We start from the raw sequence: 18,375 nt of genomic DNA, 5'->3' as shown, positions 1-18,375 counted from the left end.
GGTGAATGGAGCCCGCCATGTGCCAGCCCTGCTCTTGCCGATGCAGATACTGCTGGAGTGACACCAGTCCCAGTGTGAGCAACACACACACACACACACACACACACAAATGCTCCTAGAGCAAATGTCCCGGCACCCCACCCCCACGCTATACCTCTGCATGCATACACCACCAGTCAGACCAAGGTTACTGAGATTGTTCAGAACTTGAACATTACAAAAGAAGGGAAATCTCAGTTCCACTTGCAACTGCCCCACTGCCCCTGGTTCCTCTAAACTTTCAGCTTGAGCTGAGCTTGGCTCCTACCTAGTCTTCCTGCACCTATGCATATAGGTTTTCCCAAAGAAGATCCTTGTGCCATGCATGACATCAACACAAGATATAAAAGCCGTGTCACAGTGGCTGAACATTCACAGTGATGTCACAAAGTCCTGCCACTTGGCAACCAGACTTAGAGATGAACAGGACAGCTTGGGGAGACTAGCCATTGTCTAATCTAGCTGACCCTCAGTGCTTCTGCCCAGGGAGTATCATAGTAACTGTAGTGATTGAGTTAAAGTGCTGAAAAACGTTTGTCTGGTTGCCCAGTTCAAGTCATGTCCTTTTAGACACACAGGTCTGATTGAGCCAGTTCAGTGGAACCTGGTCTCTTTGCAAAAGTAGCCCACTGTTTTATACAGTGGTACCTCTGGTTAAGAACTTAATTTGTTCCAGGGGTCCATTCTTAACCTGAGGTACCACTTTAGCTAATGGGGCCTCCCACTGCCGCCGCGCCGCCAGCGTGCAATTTCTGTTCTCATCCTGAGGTAAAGTTCTTAACCCGAGGTACTACTTCTGGGTTAGCGGAGTCTGTAACCCGAAGTGTCTGTAACCCGAGGTGTTTGTAACCTGAGGTACCACTGTATTCACTTGTAGCTCCTATATATTTTAAAGAGATTTAAACATGAAACAAAAGCAGAACCCTCAGCAGATTTCTTTACCTGAAGCAACTGACATACATGTTAGGTCTCCCTGCCCCATACAGAGGGCTTCCTAGCAAGCCATTACTGTTGTCTACAACTGCCAGAACATTTGACATCAGTTTATTTTGCCCTCGTGTGCCCAGAAGGGGAAGCTAATCCAAGCAACACATTCCAGGCCAAACCATGTGGCCACAGAGCAAGGACCATCTGTTTGGCATCAAAAGATTTCATTTGTCTTGCAGAAGGGCATCAACAGTTTTGTGCCCAAACAAAGAGGCTGGCACAGGATCAAAGTAGCTGGCCAATGCGGAACCCAGAGTTGCATCTGAAGCCCACACTTCTTTCCCTTGTCATACAAATGGCTCAAAATCTGGAGCCATCTTGCCACCTATGGATCCCGTCTGAGTACCATCAGAAGGCTTGTCCTCAGAAAGCTCTGCTGAACCCATTTCTGAACATTGGCCCAGGAAGAGCTGGGGTATTTGCTTATGAACACGGACAGGCAGGAAGGACACCTGGTTATTTCATTCTTTGATTGCACTTGTGCTACTGCGGCTGGAGAAAGAGAGAGAAATCCTTCCTCTGCGCCATCAGGAGAAATAATAATAATTTTGAAAAATCGTTAAATTACATGTTTGAACATCTCTGTCTTTATGTGATTTTGGAAAGTGCGAGTGAGCCAGCCCTGAAGATTAGCACACAGAGAGGAGGGGCGGGGGGAAAGGATGCTAACAGGCCCACTATTTCTCTCAGACTTGCATTTGCAAAATGAGCTATTTGCTGTGAACCTACCCAGTACAATACTGCACCTGCCTTTGGATAAGTTTGTTGCTGCATACTGATGTTACTTAAAATCAGTAAGACCATATGCTGAATATGGGTGGTCTAAGATCACATTACTGTCCCACAAGGATCTCTGCTTTAATCCTCAAAAGCAGTGTTGCCCAAACTTGGGTCTCCAGTGGTTTTTGGACTACAGTTCCCATCATCCCTGACCACTGGTCCTGCTAGTTAGGGATGATGGGAGCTGTAGTCCAAAAACAGCAGGAGACCCAAGTTTGGGAAACCCTGCTTTAAAGTGAAGTCCTTGTGGGACTTTATAGCAACCATAAGCTACACTGAGTCCACAGCCTCTGGCTGTGGAGAAAGAGCATAGCTGTCATGACTAGCAGCACTTGTGGCCTTATCCTCTGCAAATTGGTCCAATTCTCTTTCAAAGTCACCAGAGTTGGTGGTCATGTCTGTTAGGTTTCTGTTTGTGTCACTGTGCAGTGCTTGGAGTCACAAGACTCTGTTTACATTCCAGAGATTCCAGACTGTTGGAAGTCTCATGGGAGATGGGAGACGGATGTTGATATTGCTGGTTTCCTGTTCCCTTGTTCCAGTTGCCTCTCTGCTTTCACAGAGAGAGGATGTATATTCTTTTCTGTCTGCGTAGTTAGAAATAAAACTCTTAGCAATGTAGCTCATATTTCTCGTCCTTCTGCTGCGTATACTCTGCTTAATGAGAATGTGCCTGGAGCCTCATCAAAGGCTTAGGTCGTTAATCATCGTCGGAGGAGATTCCGGAGGACTCGACCAGAGGAGTGGCTCAGTCAAATGGAGATTCCGACATCTTCTGGGAACAAATCCCATAGTTCAACTATATGCTGTGTGATGAAGTATTTCCCTTCATCTGTCAAATAATCTTTCCACCTTCAGTTTTATTGGAGGACTCCTGATTCAGTTATTATGGGAGCAGGGAGTGCAGTCATCACTTTCTCCAGAATGTGTAATTTTATACATGTCTCTCTTCGTATGGGTCTCTTCCACTCCTGAAAATGATACTCAGGTAGTCATTTAAGATGTAACAACAGGATTTGCTGAGGACTTTGGGCAAGATTTAGGATGATCCAAAGCAGAGTTCAATATACTTAACAAAGCCAAGGCTTACATTGAAGAGAACTTAAATTGTTGACATTTAGAAATAAAATAAATAACAGCATCTGTTCTATAACTTGCACTAGCTGTTACTGTTCTCTTCCATTGGGAATGGTTTGGCTTTTTTAAATAATTGCAATGGTTTTCATAAATGTATATTATATTGTTCTAGCCCACCATGGGACCATTTCTTTTAAAATGTTAAGAAAAATAAGAAACCTCATAGATAAGTAAATAAATAATAAATGGTTGGAAGGAGCATGGAAAGGTTTAAATCAGAGGAAAACCTAACTTCTAAATAGCTATGATGTGCAAGAAATGAAGAAGTCAGTGAGGAGATTCTGGGATGGTCAAAGATGCATGTGTAATCACAGTCTGAGAGAGATGTCCTTAACCTACCCATGCAATTTGGACATATCATAGCAATTTCCCTGCCTGGAGACCATGTGGGTACCAAATGGCATTAGCTATTCATAGTAGCACAACAATGGAGTTCAGATAAGGTAGCAAGAAAGAGACATCCCTCCCTATAGGAGGTTATCTGCCCGCAACCAGCAAATGAACCCGCAGTTCTTAAGGCTTGATGGACCATCATCTGGTGAAGAAGAAAGGAATTCAGCAGACATTTTATCTGCAAGAACAGAGGGCTTTGATCAGGGAAAAGACCTTCACAAACAAACGGCAGTTGTAGCTGGCACAATTTGGCCTGCCAGGAACAGGTCAGGGAGAACAAAGAGATACTTTCAAGCGATACAGAACAGAAATCATGGCTCCCCTTTGGTCAAGAGAGATTCAAGATTAAAACACAGATTATCCTATTTCTTAATATAGCATATTTCCTTGCTTAATGCCACAACTTGTTTCAGTCTGACAGCTTATCTCCTGGCTGACATATGCTTCAAAGGAAAGGCTTTTAGGTACAGTCAAAGATGGCTTCACCGCAGCTAAACAGCGGCACAGGGATGAATAACTGCATAAGCATAAGATCCATTTAGTCACAGTGGGCATTTTATAATAAATCTGACATGCCTGATCCACAAGCTGTGTGTCATTTTGCAACAGACTGTAAGACACATAGATTTCCTAACGTGGACCTATATTGTGTACAGTCGAAAGAGTCTCTTTAGGTACGTGCAAGCGTTTGTGCGCACTCACCATTTCTCCATTTTTTCTGACAATTGCTCCCAGCATTCCATTGGAGCAGAGCTATTCTTCTAGAAAAAGAGGTGCCAGAACTCACCATGCTCCCTTGTTCCCACCCAAGAGGTTCCAGAACTCAGTTCCAGAGAGTTCCAGCTGAGGGGGGAAAGCTGGGGGGGGGGGAATTGGAGGGTGTTTTTGATGCTGCCTTGAGTTTCTGGGGAAACTTGGCAAGTACCAAGAGCATACACAGTTGGAAGGAAAAGACAAGTAAATCTCCTTTTGTCCATGAAACTCCATGTGCCACAGGGCTTAATCCGCTGGTGTCAAAGTGGAGCCATCCAGAAGTTGGAAAACAGGAATTGCACCAGGAGGTCAGAGCTGGGGCAGGAGACAAGCTAGGAAGTTGAGACCAAGAACCAGAGCCAGAGCTGAGGGACAAATTGAAACACACCGGAGCTAGGAAGATTATTATTGTCCAAGCACAGCCCAAAGAAGAAGTCCTTTCTCACTCTCTGTGCCTCAAGGGGTCCAAAAGTCAGCCTGTGTAAGCAAGGCCAATCCAAAGCCTAAGAACACAGAGATATGCTCTAAAATGCAGTTCTGGTGGCTCATCACATGCACAGAGTGGAGTGTTCCTGGCTTCGGTTCCAGTGGCTACTAATGGTAGTCCTTTGGGCTTTGGTCTCTTTGCTACTACAACTGATTCTGGAGTGCTGTAGCCAAGTCGTCCTGATTCAAGGCTAAATCCCCAAGATTCAGTCTTGGCAATGTTAATAAAAATGGACAAGGGGGAAAAGAGGTTTTGGCTCCATTCACGTTTTCCTCATCAAGAAGATGAAGAGAGGATGGTGGAATATCAGGTTTGTCCTGCCAGGGTATTATCATCTTGGAGGGTGCATATATGTGATGCCCCCATCCTTTTTGAAGGGCTGAGCTGCCTGCCAGAATCAAAGCCTTGTACTGATTCAAGAGTCGCTGGGTTATCACAAATTTTCACTTAATAAATCATTTTGAGAGAAGCCAAACTTTATAGCAAAAGTCGACAGCAATGATTTTCACAGGTTTTCCTTTCTGCAGTAGAAGAAAATAGCTCTTTTGTGATTACAGGACTGCAGGTATGGCCCATGAGTGACTCACCTATTTTGCGAGAAATATTGTTTGTTCTTACAAATCACGATAATGATAGCCCCTTGCTGGCTGCAGTAAAGCAACCGAGATAATAAAAACAATCATTTGCACTATACAGTACTTGTCATCTAAGGGCCACCAAGTGCAGCGGCAAGAAATAATAATATACTGTTCCCAGTCATAAAATTTTCATAGAACTTTGCAAGGACCTAAACATTGGAATATATACTGTATGTTCACAAATATTTAACCAGATATACTAAAGAAGCATTCTCTTGGTTGTGTTCTGTCTAAAGCCTTCCCTCTATGTTTGTCCTGAGTATTTTTGGTGCTAAACATAATGATCTTTTAGCACATGAAAATTTATATTTTTAATTAATAAATATTGATTGATTGATTGATTGATTGATTGATTGATTGAATTCACATACTGCCCTATACCCGGAGGTCTCAGGGCAGTTCACAGAAAAGATCACAATATATAAAATCAAAATAAGAGCAATAACCCAATAACACCCCCCAAAAAGAGCCATGTTTTAAAAGGGTATATGATGTCAAACAGATAAACCAAAGGCCTGGATAAAAAGGAACGTTTTTGGCTGGCACCTAAATAATGAAGGCGTTTTTAATACGCTTTAAAAACTCCAAAATCCTGATTTTATCGGGAATCAGCATTTGCCTTATGCAGAGACAATCAGAGGTGCAAAGGAGGGGGAGGATTGCAAAGCCCTTTCCCGAATTCCTCCTTTCAAACTCTGATGTCACTGGTTGAAAGGATAAGCATGGGGGGTGGACTTTGCACCTCTGACAAGTGGGGGGGGGGCTCAATTCTCAGTTTCCTCTTTGTTTTCCTCTCACCACTGTTGCCACTGCTGCAGGAAGTGAGAGAAAGAAGCCTGTTACAATGGAGACAACTTTCTGGCCTCCCTCAGCAGCAGGCACTTGGGAACCCCTGCAATGAATTTTGATGGGAGGGATGGCCAATCATATCACTCATGCACCATCATAATGATGCTATGTGATTGAAAGGTAGGTGGCCCCCCACTCACTTGTCAAATTGGGTCTACAGAACAGATCCTGGTAAGGATCTGACCCAGGGAGCCAAAAAGGTTCCCCAACCCCAATGTAAGCATTTCACTAGTTAGTGTGGAGCTCTTTCCTTGCCACACAAGGCTTGCACCACTTGCTTCCATCATCTGCGGCTGTTTAGTTAGAATGCACCTTCTGCAATAGATCACAGCACATTAATCAGATTGCATGAGGTGGTCTGTGCAGGGTGGTGGTGGTTGGTTCTGCCCCCTAAGTGGCCTTTGTCCAACTCGGTGGATCGCTTCTCATCTTTTTGTAATCCGTCCCTTCCTAAAAGGGAGCGTGATTTTGCAACTCAGAGTGGTTGTTTTCATCTAGAATGTTCAGTTCCTGGAAAAAGAGAACAAGCCCTCAGGAAAACCAGTGCAGAAGTGAGAATGCCAAACTGTGCAATCCGTTATGTGTCTACTCAGAGGTGAGCTAAACTGAGTTCAAAGGGACTTACTTCCAGGTAAGTGAGCAGAGAATGGTAGCCTTAAAGACTAGGGAAATCACTGGGAGCTGAGTATGTTTTGTACAGGATTGCATCCTGAAAACATTTCCATTTTTACTGTACATAAACCCTGACATATGCCAATGTTTACAGTTAAATAAGCAAACAAATCTGCTTTTCAAACATCTATGACATGAGTGAGACTTTTAAATCAGTCACCAGAGAAGGATTTCACACTTTCCCTAGGAAATTAAACAGCTGTTAAGACACTATGGAAGAATTAGCAATGTAATTTGGTAATAAAACTTAGAAGAGCTACTGAGCTACTATTTTGTGTTGCGTTCTTCATGTACAGCTCAATTCTGTGATGTGGTAAAGCCAATGTGAATTGATCAGGTTGAATCCTAATAATAATAATAATAGCAGCAGCAATAATAATCCCTAATGTGTAAATAGTGCTTTTTGAATGTTCAACATATTTCATATGCTTTATCTCAATGATCGTTAGACAGGTTGGTTAGTATTATCCTCATATTGCGGTTAAGTACAACTGTATTGTATACTGAATTAAAAACCTGATCCAATCCCTGTTTACTTGAGTAAGTCCCACTGAGTTCAGCAAGGTAAGCTTTCAAAGACATATGCATACGCTTAGAGTTTAGAGCATAATCTTATGCATATCTACTCAGTCCCAAGGAGCTCAAAGGTGTAAAAGATTGCAGCCTCAAACAGTGCAGTGTTTTGCCATTACCATCTGGAAAAAGCAAAACTTCTCATAATCACTTTGTGTTCCTTTCTTTTTATACAGCAACACACCTATGAGAAGTATTGCTTTTCCTAAACGGCAACAGCAAACGTGGAGCCCCTTTGCACATGCCTGACTTGTCTGCTTTGCTGTCATATGCAATTTTGTCAAGACATTTCTTCCTATGTACAGTGGTACCTCGGGTTACAGACGCTTCAGGTTACAGACTCCACTAACCCAGAAATAGTACCTCGGGTTAAGAACTTTGCTTCAAGATGAGAACAGAAATCGCGCGGTGGTGGCAGCGGGAGGCCCCATTAGCTAAAGTGGTGCCTCAGGTTAAAAACAGTTTCAGGTTAAGAACAGACCTCCAAAACGAATTAAGTTCTTAACCCGAGGTACCACTGTACATACAAATGTAAGGCTGTCATCATGCAGCCCCCATTGGATCTGTAGTGCCACATCAGAAGTCTGGATCTGCGTCAGATCACAGCCCCCATTGGAGGATTTGTAGTGCCTCACCACAGTCTTGGATTCCCATGGGGGGCGGAACCAAGAGGTCAAGAAAAGTGACTTTAGTAGTTGCATGGGGTGTGAAGGGGAAGCTCTAGGGGTAAATGGGGAGGGAATGACAGTTTCCGGCCATGCCCGTGAGTCAATGGTGGTGGTTCTTCATAGCCATACAGGGATTGCAAAGAAGTTCAGGCAGGGAGAAGGAAGGAAATGAGGCATTAATCTTTCTGATGCTTTCCAGTGGGGTCTGGGAAGTTCACTGCATCGCACAGTGACATGCAATCCTGTGTCTGCCAACTTGGAAGGCAGAACGGGAGTGATCTGGGAGTGTGCCACTGCCATGGACGAGCCTCCATTACCAGCCTGATTTGTAGCAGGTCCCTCCTCAATCTGGATAACTGGCATTAATAAAGACGTGCTCCTGAAGCATCATATGCAAATAGGCTTCAATCAATCAGCTGCTGAAAGAACTGGGACTGGTTTTCTGAAGGTATTTGAATGGTTTTCTGTGAATCCCCACAACAGCTATGAAAGGAAGGGGGAAGACAAAGTGCTTTGCGCTTTCTTATGGTTTCGAATAGTCTTTTTTTTTATCCTGTCCTCCTCTACATAACAAAGAGACATGTGTAGTTGCTACTCAGTTTTATATTTCGAAAAAGGGATGGGCCTTTGATTTATGATCTACAAGTTATTTAATAAAGTTTTGCTTTGCCCCACCCCCTCAACCAAGGGTGAATTGATTATTTTTTACAACCACCTCTGGATGGGGTGTGTTGTTGAGGATTGTAGTGGGGAAAAAGAAATGACCCACAGCTGGACAGTTGTTGAAGAGAGGCTGAATCTGGGGGGGGGGGGGAATTGTTGTGTGTTGTGTGCCGAGAAAGAATTGCAAAGGGGAATTTAATGGCGGTAGTCTGGAAAGTTCACTCTGCAAGTTATTTATGGCCGAGGTTCACATATTAGTTTGATAACAACTGAATGGAATGGAATGTGATCTTGTGCCACCCAGATAAACACTGCAAAGAACTGAACAACGAGAGAAATAACTGAACTCTTTCAACACACCAGGTCTGGAATAAAAATGTAGATGAAATAGATTATATACATATAAGATGAAACCAAGGTAGCTGTTTGTAAGGTGAAAAGGCAGACAGCTGGAAGAATGGCTTAATGGCAAGTGAAGGAAGTCAACTGGAGACTAAATAAGAAAGGAAGCAGCTATGGGGGAATATCTTTGGACATATGATAGCAATGGGAGCGGGAAACCTGATTTTAAGAAATTGTATTAAATTAAAGTAATTCAGTTCAATTTGTAATAAAATGGAAATAATAATTAGAAATAATAATTTAAAAATGTGGAGGGAAAGACAGGGGGGCTTGTGAGCAGGGGTGCAACTCCTAGTCATTAATAACAAGCAGGTATTTAGATGACTCTTGAACTTGCTTTGGTATGGTGAATGTGATAGCTAAGATCAATACATTACACACTGCTTTTTTATGTCGGCATCCCCTACTGTAACTAAGCCCAGGCACATGTAACTGAAATAAATGAATGTTCTTCCTCTGTCTCTTCCTGCCTCTATTTTCCTTCCTGTCCTCTGTTATCTCTCCTGCGTCAAATGTTAGAGACTGCAAGTTCCTTGGGTCAGGGCCCTGTCCTCTTGTGAAATGCCACCCACACTGATGATACTATATAATTACAAAAATAAGCCATATAGAGAGGCAGTCCCATCAAACGTCTTGCGGTAGCACATCCAGAGTCAGCTATGTTACTGAGAAATCTATTTCCTGACCACACATGCCCATCAGTGTCTCAGACACAAACAGTGAACCGAGAACTGAATAAAGTTATTCATTAAAACAAAAGACCACACATACTTGGTAACATCCCGACATGTAAGCCATACTTGGAAGATTCACCTTTCAGACTTCTTACTCAAAATTCCAGGCCTTGGCATGTACAAATAAGTCGGCTGCTTTTAATTCATCTGCTAGAGAAACTGTTCACAGACGGTGCTAGTAGAAAAAGTGCCTGAGTATGTGAGCTTTTGAAGTCTGGGCTGTCCTTGAGTCTTCATGGCTACATATGTCTCCTCTGTTTCCTTGTAAATCAAATAAATAGCCTCTTTTAATTCAAATACAGTAGGAATTTATTTGAAGAAGCTGTATTCATCCCTTTAAAAATGAGCCTTTTAGAGTATTAGCAATGGAGCTCAGTCAGTTAAGATACCAAGGATAGGCAATGGATAGTCTCTCTGGCTATCTGGCTGTTCTGAAACTCTGGCTTTAGGTCTGGTTGCCAAGTGGCAGGACTTTGTGACATCACAGTGAACATTCAGCCACTGTGACCTGGCTTTTGTATACTGTGCTGTTGCCAAGCATGGACCAAGGCAGCAGGAGACAATGGAAAGTCTTCAAAAGGTCTGAAAGGGAACTGAGTGTTGCTCCTGTGATATCCAGGGAATTGTCTGACGATGTAGTGCTATTTGTGATAAGAAGCAAATCTAGATTAAGATCCAGACAGGGCCAAGCTAGAAAGTGGTGATCCATGATCAGGTATCCAACTGGTTATTTTTTTAAAGGTAAAATGCAGCTTCAGGGGGCCTGTGCCATTGAAGGAAGGGGTTAACACTTTCTCTGAAGACCCTATTTCCTATCTGAATCAAATACATCCTGGAGCTTCTATTTGCCCCCTAGGGCAAAATGGACAGAGTTTACTGGGAACACTGTGGAAATACTTTTGTCTTCCTAGGGGAAAATGCACTTTGTAAAAAAAAACCCACAGCCCAGGGTAAGCAGAGGCTGTACATAGGAAATTGATAGCAGGAGGATTGGGTTTAGCACTTTAAATGTTAAATTCTCTACTATTTTTAATGGGGGTGGAGAATGAAGAGGTGGAGCCAACTGACTTCCATTAACACCAGTTAGAAATCATGATGGGTTGTGCATGTGTAAAAAAAGATATTCTAGAAAGTAAATTTACAGGCACAAGATGTCGGACATAATATAATGATGGCCGACTGGGAACAGTTATGGACCACAGGTATGAAATTTACGGCATGTAATGCCCTAAGAGAAAACTTAATGAAAATGATTTATAGGTGGTACATGACACCAGTCAAGCTTGCAAAAATTTACCATTTGCCCGAAAATAAATGTTGGAAATGTAATGAGACTGAAGGCACATTCTTTCACCTTTGGTGGACATGCCCAAGGATTAAGACATTCTGGGAGATGATTTATAATGAAATGAAAAAGGTATTTAAATATACCTTTCTGAAGAAACCAGAGGCCTTTCTCCTGGGCATGGTCGGCCAATTGGTGCCAAAGAAGGATAGAACTTTCTTTATGTATGCTACAACAGCAGCAAGAATACTCATCGTGAAGTATTGGAAGACACAAGATTTACCTACCCGGGAAGAATGGCAGATGAAGTTGATGGACTACATGGAATTGGCGGAAATGACTGGCAGAATCCGAGACCAGGGAGAAGAGTCGGTGGAAGAAGATTGGAAAAAGTTTAAAGACTATTTACAGAAATATTGTAAAATTAATGAATGTTAGAAAAATGTTGGAATGAAGTTATATGGCTTCAGTAGAAATGTTATAAGGAATTAAGTATAAATAGATTAATAGAGAATTAAAGGGAAAAATAAGATTAAAATGTGTTAAGATAATTATAGGATGGAAAGCAGAGGAAGATGGAAAGGAATTGCTGAAACAACTAAATAGAAGTGGTATACAAAAAGGGAGGTGTGAGGAGGTCATGGAAATAAGTGAATGAAAGAATGAAATTATTTGATGTGTTTTAAATTGTTTTTGTTTTGTTTTCTTAGTTTAAATTGTTTTTGTTTTGTTCTCTTAGTTTAAATTGTTTTTGTTAGTTTAGTGTTAGGTATTGTTTTTGTATTGTATTGTATTGTTTATTTTCTTTTTCTATGTATGTTTAAATTGTTGGAAAGTAATAAATATCATTTTAAAAAAAATAGAAAGTAAATTTACATACAATACAGTGGTACCTCGGGTTAAGAACTTAATTCGTTCCGGAGGTCCGTTCTTAACCTGAAACTGTTCTTAACCTGAAGTATCACTTTAGCTAATGGGGCCTCCCACTGCTGCCAAGCAGCCAGCGCGTGATTTCTGTTCTTATCCTGAAGCAAAGTTCTTAACCCGAGGTATTATTTCTGGGTTAGCGGAGTCTGTAACCTGAAGTGTCTGTAGCCTGAGGCGTCTGTAACCCGAGGTACCAGTGTAATACAAAATAAATAAAAATAAGTTAATTAATGGTATCTGTCCAACGACCTCTGTGATGCTCCCAACACATAACTTCAAAGTGCACACACACACTTCAAAACTAACCAAAGTTGTAGAAAAGGTTTTCTCAGCCTCTGAAAAGGCAATGCGATTCTGAGGCATTAATGTTTAAGTCGCACCATCTTTCATCAGCGAATCATTTGCTACTACACAAGTAAGGGTTAGACGGGTGCAGGTGAATATGCAAAGCAGATTTGCAGTAGCTTAACTAGATGGATTTACCTAGACATTAAGATGCTTTGCCAGTCAAATAAGAGCAGGCTAGATAGTAAATGATCCCACAGCAAGCACTTGTACACATCTGTCTTCTTATTGCAGAAGAGATGTGGATGGCCCTTCCTGGAGCTCTTCCTTCAACTGCAGATTCATTGATGTCTCAAAAGCTGTTCCTTGGTAACTGGTCTAATATTAGATAGGCTTATCAGGCTGCTTGATGCTCTAGTTTGAGAATGTTCTGAAATGTATCAAATTAGCATGTGCCACATCTAAGATTATATGAAATCCAGAATTACACCAGGGCTGGTCACATCTTGACAGATAACATATAGCAAAAATGCTATCTATTCAGCTGGTTAAATGTAGCAAACCTTCAGAATGATATGGTTATAGGTTCTAAAACTGAGAAAGGAAATTAAATGAATCCTCATACTTTTATGGATCACAGTTTTAAGCTAGCTGTGATATTTAAGGTATCTGCCTCCTAACTTTTAACATTTAAATTTGACTCTTGATCATGCCAACTCTTTCAAAGAATGGATGGATGGATGGATGGATGAGTGAATGTTCATAGCCCAGGCTTTTCTCCCCATTCTCTGCTGAGGGTACAGAAAAGTGGCCTTTATATTATATTTCATAAACTGTGTGTGAAAGGGAGGCTTGTCCAGAACTATCATGGAGAGGTGCAGGCTGCCTCTAAAAGCCTTTGGTAACTGCTCCTACCAGTCATTTGCCTCTATCAGGTTGTAAATAATTTTTATAGAATGCCAGTGTCACTTGGTGATAGGGGATGTTATTGTAACATCCCGGGTCTTTAAGTCCTTTGGCAATATATTGCATGTTTAAACATAAGAAATTTCTTCCATGAATGGCCCCGCAATTCCATTCATTTTTAGTATCATGGGCAAGACTGCAGACATGACTCATACATTTGCGACTCTAAACAAAGGTCAGTATATTAAGCCAGCAGTGGTTTAATGTCAAAACCAGCTCTGTCTTAATAGCTTTGCTTTTGCTCTCTGATGGTGTTTTAAGTGATGCCAAGCCATTTCCAGAGGATTAAGATATGGAGGCTTGATGAAAGGAAATGTGAAGTGTTAACATACAGTGCAGGGAGCATTTGCTCCTGAAAATCCATTTTAATTATCTGCAGGCAATAATGACACAGTTCGTGACATTAGTGTGAGTTCCTTAGCCTTTGCCTGCCCTCTGTACTGCAGCTAGCAAGATACTTTCGGCGTAAGAGACCTAACCTAGTTCTGCACCAGCTGTCCCTCAAAAAAAAAATTAAAAGGGGGTGGATATCAAACTGGACTTAAGGAGGGTTGAGAAATACTCCTATGGCTGCAATCACACTCCTCTACACCATTTGACCCCTTCATGGATCACTGCCTTGTCGTGGTGAAGGGGCTTGAAGAACTCCAAGAAGCTATGAGTTATGCCGTGCAGGGCCACCCAAGATGGACAGGTCATAGCCAAGAGTTTAGACTAAATGTGATCCACCTGGAGAAGGAACTGGCAAGCCACTCCAGTATTTTGCCAAGAAAACTCCATGGACATAAAAAAGGAGAAGCTTTGAGAAGAAAGTCAGAGTCTCCAAGGCATGCTCTGGTTCAAGGGGTCACGGAGAGCCAAACCCAATTAAGACGACTAAACAACAACAACACCATTTGAGGGTATTCAACGTCAGGCATTCTGTTCCAAACAGCCACAAGCACCTCTTAAATAGGAGCAGAAGAACCACTGGACCTGATCCAGAATTCTTCAGGTCCAGAACTGAATAATCCCATGTTCACTCCCTTCCCAATCTGATAAACACGTATCTCAGATAAAACAGTCATTCTTTCCTTCTTCACAGCCAGATGGGAGTGGGATATGGTACCTTTCTTGGCTGGAAAATGTCACTTTGTGAAACTAGTTGAGGAAGTGTCCTCAACAGCACAATGCTTACAACTGATGTAATGCTGTCAGTGTACAATTCAAAGTGCTGGTTTTGACCTATAAAGCCTTAAACAGCTCAGGACCGCAATACCTCAAGGACCGCCTCTTTCCATATGAACCTACCTGGACCCTGAGATCATTTTCTGAGGCCCTCCTTTGTGTGCCACCTCCTTGAGAGGTCCAGAGGGTAGCAACAGAGGGAAGTTCACCTGGCGCCTTCATTATACACCTTTTGGCACTAGGCAAAAAGGTTCCATTTTAACCAGGCCTTTGGTTGACCTGATCAACATCCCATACCCTTTTAAAATGTGGCTCTTGGGGTGGGGGTATTATTGGGTTATTGTTTTTATTTTTATTTTCTATACTGTGATCTTTTTATGTGAACTGCCTTGAGACCTCCGGGTATAGGGTGGTATATAAATTCAATAAATAATAATAATATATTGAGTTTTACAAGATCACAAAGGCAAAAGAAAGTCTTTGCTTCAGTCTAAATTCAGACAGTGAGAAGGAGGGAAGGAATAGCAGAAGCAAGGATACAAAAGAGAGTGAGTGAGTGAGTGAGTGAGTGAGTGAGTGAGTGGTTACCTGTGTTCAGGCGTTGATTTGGTCTGGGCTGAGAGGTTCAATCACCAAAACGATGCAAGTCTCAGTCTGACTATGAAGGCAATTGTTGGTGCTCAAGTTGGGTTCTCTAGTTTACACTTCATAGAGCTAAAATTCTGAGGATTCTTTGGGATGGGGAAATGTGCTTTAAGTGTATGGTGTTCATGCAGCCTACAAGAAAGGAGATTCTGACTAAACATTGGGGGAAACTTTCTGACGGTAAGAGCTGTGTGACAGTGGAACAGGCCCCCTCGGAAGGTGGTGGACTTTCCTTCATTGGAGGTTTTTAAACAGAGGTTGGATGTGTCAGGAGCTCTGCCTACACTTGAGTAGGACCCTGGCAGAGACACATGCCCAACTGGCATGTTCCCTCCCTCCTGGTTGATCGTTTGGGAGCTTCAAAAGCTTTCTTCAGCCTGAACATCACAGCGACCGATGCCAACAGACATCGGCACATTTAGGGATCCACAGAATTTGCACAACTTGCATAACAGACCTCAGCAACTCAGCATTTTGGCTAATCAACTTTATTTACATATGAACACACATGGAGCACTGCAACATGGCTCCCTCTCTCTCTCTAGCATCAGACAGCAAAGAGAAAGAACAAAGAACAATAGTCCCACTTCAGGGAACACAGTAGCACAAACATCCTGTCTCCGTCACTTCCCACTCTGTGGAGTCAAAACATATACCGTCATGTGATAGACAAAAATCCCATGACTGCAATCATGCAGCAGGAATTCTAACAGGATGGCCATCTGCCAATCTTTAGCTGTGATTCCTGCACCACAGGAGATTATACTAGATGACTCTTCGGGTCCATTCCAACTCTATGATTTTGTGGTTCCAGAGGTATCAATCCAATGTTTGGGGGGGTGCTTTTGTCTCACTTCTAAGGAAAACAATTCTGGCTCAGATACTTCCAATTCATGAAATTTTGCCCTGCTGGTTGTAGCTATGTTTGCTGAGAGAGATGGGGGGGGGGGGCATGCATGCCATTCATCAATAATAACAGCATCAGCGGAAGCTGTTATTTATTGTGTGTTATTTTTCAGCTGCTTGGTGGTTTTCACCCTGGACAATTTACACATTCTTCAACAGTTTAAGATAATTTAGGCTTTCTTCCTTTCATAGTCGAAAGCCAGTAGGGTGTGGTGATTGACTGCTGGACCAGGAGAAGAGACACAAGTTCAGTTCTCCCTCTCCAACATGGAGCTCACTGGCTGGCCATGAGTCAGTTGTCTATCCTTCAGCCTAACCTACCTCACAGGATTCTTTGATAATAAAAATATGCAGAGGGGCCATACATACCACCCTAAACTCCTTGGAGGAAGGGAAGGCTTTTTTAAAAATGCAATAATAAAAGCTAAGCTTCGTTGTTTTAGGATGAAGACAACATCAGCAATATGAGAAGGACTATGAAGACCTAGGCAAGTAAGGAATTTTGGAATAGGAATAGGACATTCAAATTTGATGAAAACACCATATTTGCTGGGCTGGGAAGGGAATAGCCACCCGATATCAGCATTCTTTCTTTACACAGTTGGGTTTGTATTAAATTAGCCTGTCATTTCCCACAAGCCAATATTTAAAATATATCAGATGATAAATTGCGATATTAATACTAATTAGTGCTAGTAATTTAAATGAATTTCCAAGAAGGCATTGTGGTTCCACAAGCTGTTAATTGCTGAAGATACTCCAGACAGAAAAAGCCTCAGGATGACATATGGTCTTGGAATAGCAAGGACTAACCTCACACATTGCTATTGGAGGAGATCAAATGACTTACCTTGGCAAAAGGGGGCAAGAAGAGGAGGACAATTACTTGTGTGCCTGAACAATTTGGGGCCTAAATTGAAAAGCAGTGTGAAAGGAAACCAGGTGATACAAAGGTTAATTTGGCAACTAAACCAAGAGAAAGAGTGGGATCTAGAGTGGAGGTAAATCTAACGATTCCCTTGGTAAAGGGAAATTCACTTAGAACAATAATGGAATACCTTTGCCCTTTTCACAATGAAAATAAAGATGAGGTGTGAGTCCTTTCCCCCTCCCCCTCTCTCTTTTTCTACCTCTGTAACAGTGCGGTTGAGCATCTGAGCACAAATGCAGAGGAGATCTGAAGATTAGCATTCTGAATTTCTTTTTGGACGTGTCAGCACATATTAACACTCCATTTGATTGATAAGAACAACTCTACAAAGTACTGCAGCTGAGCCAAAGCTGTCATACTAGGCAATGGGATTAAAATTTTCATATTTCATATATCTGCCCACTTCTGCCAGGTACAAAGACCCAGTTCATTGCTCTAACCCTGACAAGTGTCAACAGACTGGTCTTTCGGGCTAATGAGAAGGCTGAGGTAGCCAGCACATAAAGAGAAACAACTTCAGTTTCACAATAGCCAGGGCCTGAAACTTCAGAGCTTGCAAAATTTTAACAGCAGAAGTTTACTTTTTACCTTACTGATTCAAGTGCAACCTGAAACTTGCATAGCACATCGTAGAGCCTAATCTAATTGTCTGCTGCCTCCCACTACACTCCATTGTAAGACCATCACGAAATGCAGACTGTGTGACTTCAACATCAGCCTATATTCCCCTCCCCATCCCCAACTTCCCACCATCTGCTTTTAAAAAATATATAGCCTGATGAAGAGTTATGGAGAACCCAAAAGCTTGCTCACTATTTTGTGGCATTAATTTAATGTATGCATTTAATTTTTTAAAAAAATATTGGGTGGCCCAATAAAGTGGTTGTCCTGTGATGGATTTTGGAATTTTACTGATTCAGATGATTAGCTAAAGTCTTAGCTGCTAATAAATAACTTCTGATCAACCGGAGTCAGCCATTGGATGCTGCCACTGTGCCACCTCAGCATAACCAGGTGAAAGGGACAGCCCCAGCAGCAGGAAATGTAGCCCAGAATAGCATCTGGGTGGGTTTTCTTTTGGTCTGAGGGGGGGGGGGCAGGACAAAGAGGAACAAATATGATATAATGTTCAGTTAGGACAATGGTCCACCATTGGGCCATCAATGGAAAACCAGCACATCAAGGATTTGCAGAAATTTGATCTGGAGAGATAGTTGGGGGCTGTATGTAAGGGGTGTGCATAGCCAAAAGTGTCCACAGCCACCCCATGGTCTGAGTCCCACATCTTGATCAGAGTCTCCTGTCGTAACTGCTGTGTTTTTCTAATGGGGTTGTGTTCTTGATTATTTTAATTATGAATATTTCTACAGATGCTTTATTGCACATTTTAACTATGGGTGCTTGCGTAATTCATTTTTATACTTGTAAACTGCTTAGAAGCCCATTTTGGCATTAAGTGATAAATAAACAAATACATACATAAAGGGT

The 18,375-nt window shown here is 42.1% G+C and overlaps 1 protein-coding gene and 1 long non-coding RNA gene across 6 annotated transcripts in view; one reads left to right on the top strand and one right to left on the bottom strand.

The window, feature by feature from the left end:
- EPHB1 (EPH receptor B1) overlaps positions 1-10,204 on the bottom strand; it is a 357,336-nt gene extending 347,132 nt beyond the window's left edge. For 2 of the 5 annotated variants that reach the window (XM_081007269.1, XM_081007272.1), the window contains exon 1: positions 9,855-10,204. The gene's annotated coding sequence lies outside the window, so the exon portion shown is untranslated. Of the gene's footprint in view, positions 1-307; positions 448-9,812 lie in introns of those variants that run through there. The other 3 variants (XM_081007270.1, XM_081007271.1, XM_081007268.1) reach the window with 3 other exon arrangements.
- A 114-nt stretch (positions 10,205-10,318) lies between these two features.
- On the top strand, positions 10,319-17,471 carry LOC308478023. The gene is made up of 3 exons (XR_013986818.1): positions 10,319-10,490; positions 16,400-16,444; positions 17,098-17,471. It is a non-coding gene; the product is annotated as an uncharacterized lncRNA (long non-coding RNA).
- The last annotated feature ends 904 nt before the right edge of the window (positions 17,472-18,375 follow it).

The sequence above is a fragment of the Podarcis pityusensis genome (genome assembly GCF_964106645.2).
Source record: "Podarcis pityusensis genome assembly, chromosome: 5".
In the NCBI taxonomy this organism is placed as follows: Eukaryota; Metazoa; Chordata; class Lepidosauria; order Squamata; family Lacertidae; genus Podarcis; species Podarcis pityusensis.
The sequence above is the reverse complement of the archived record's forward strand: the minus strand, read 5'-3'. Positions and strand labels throughout refer to the sequence as shown.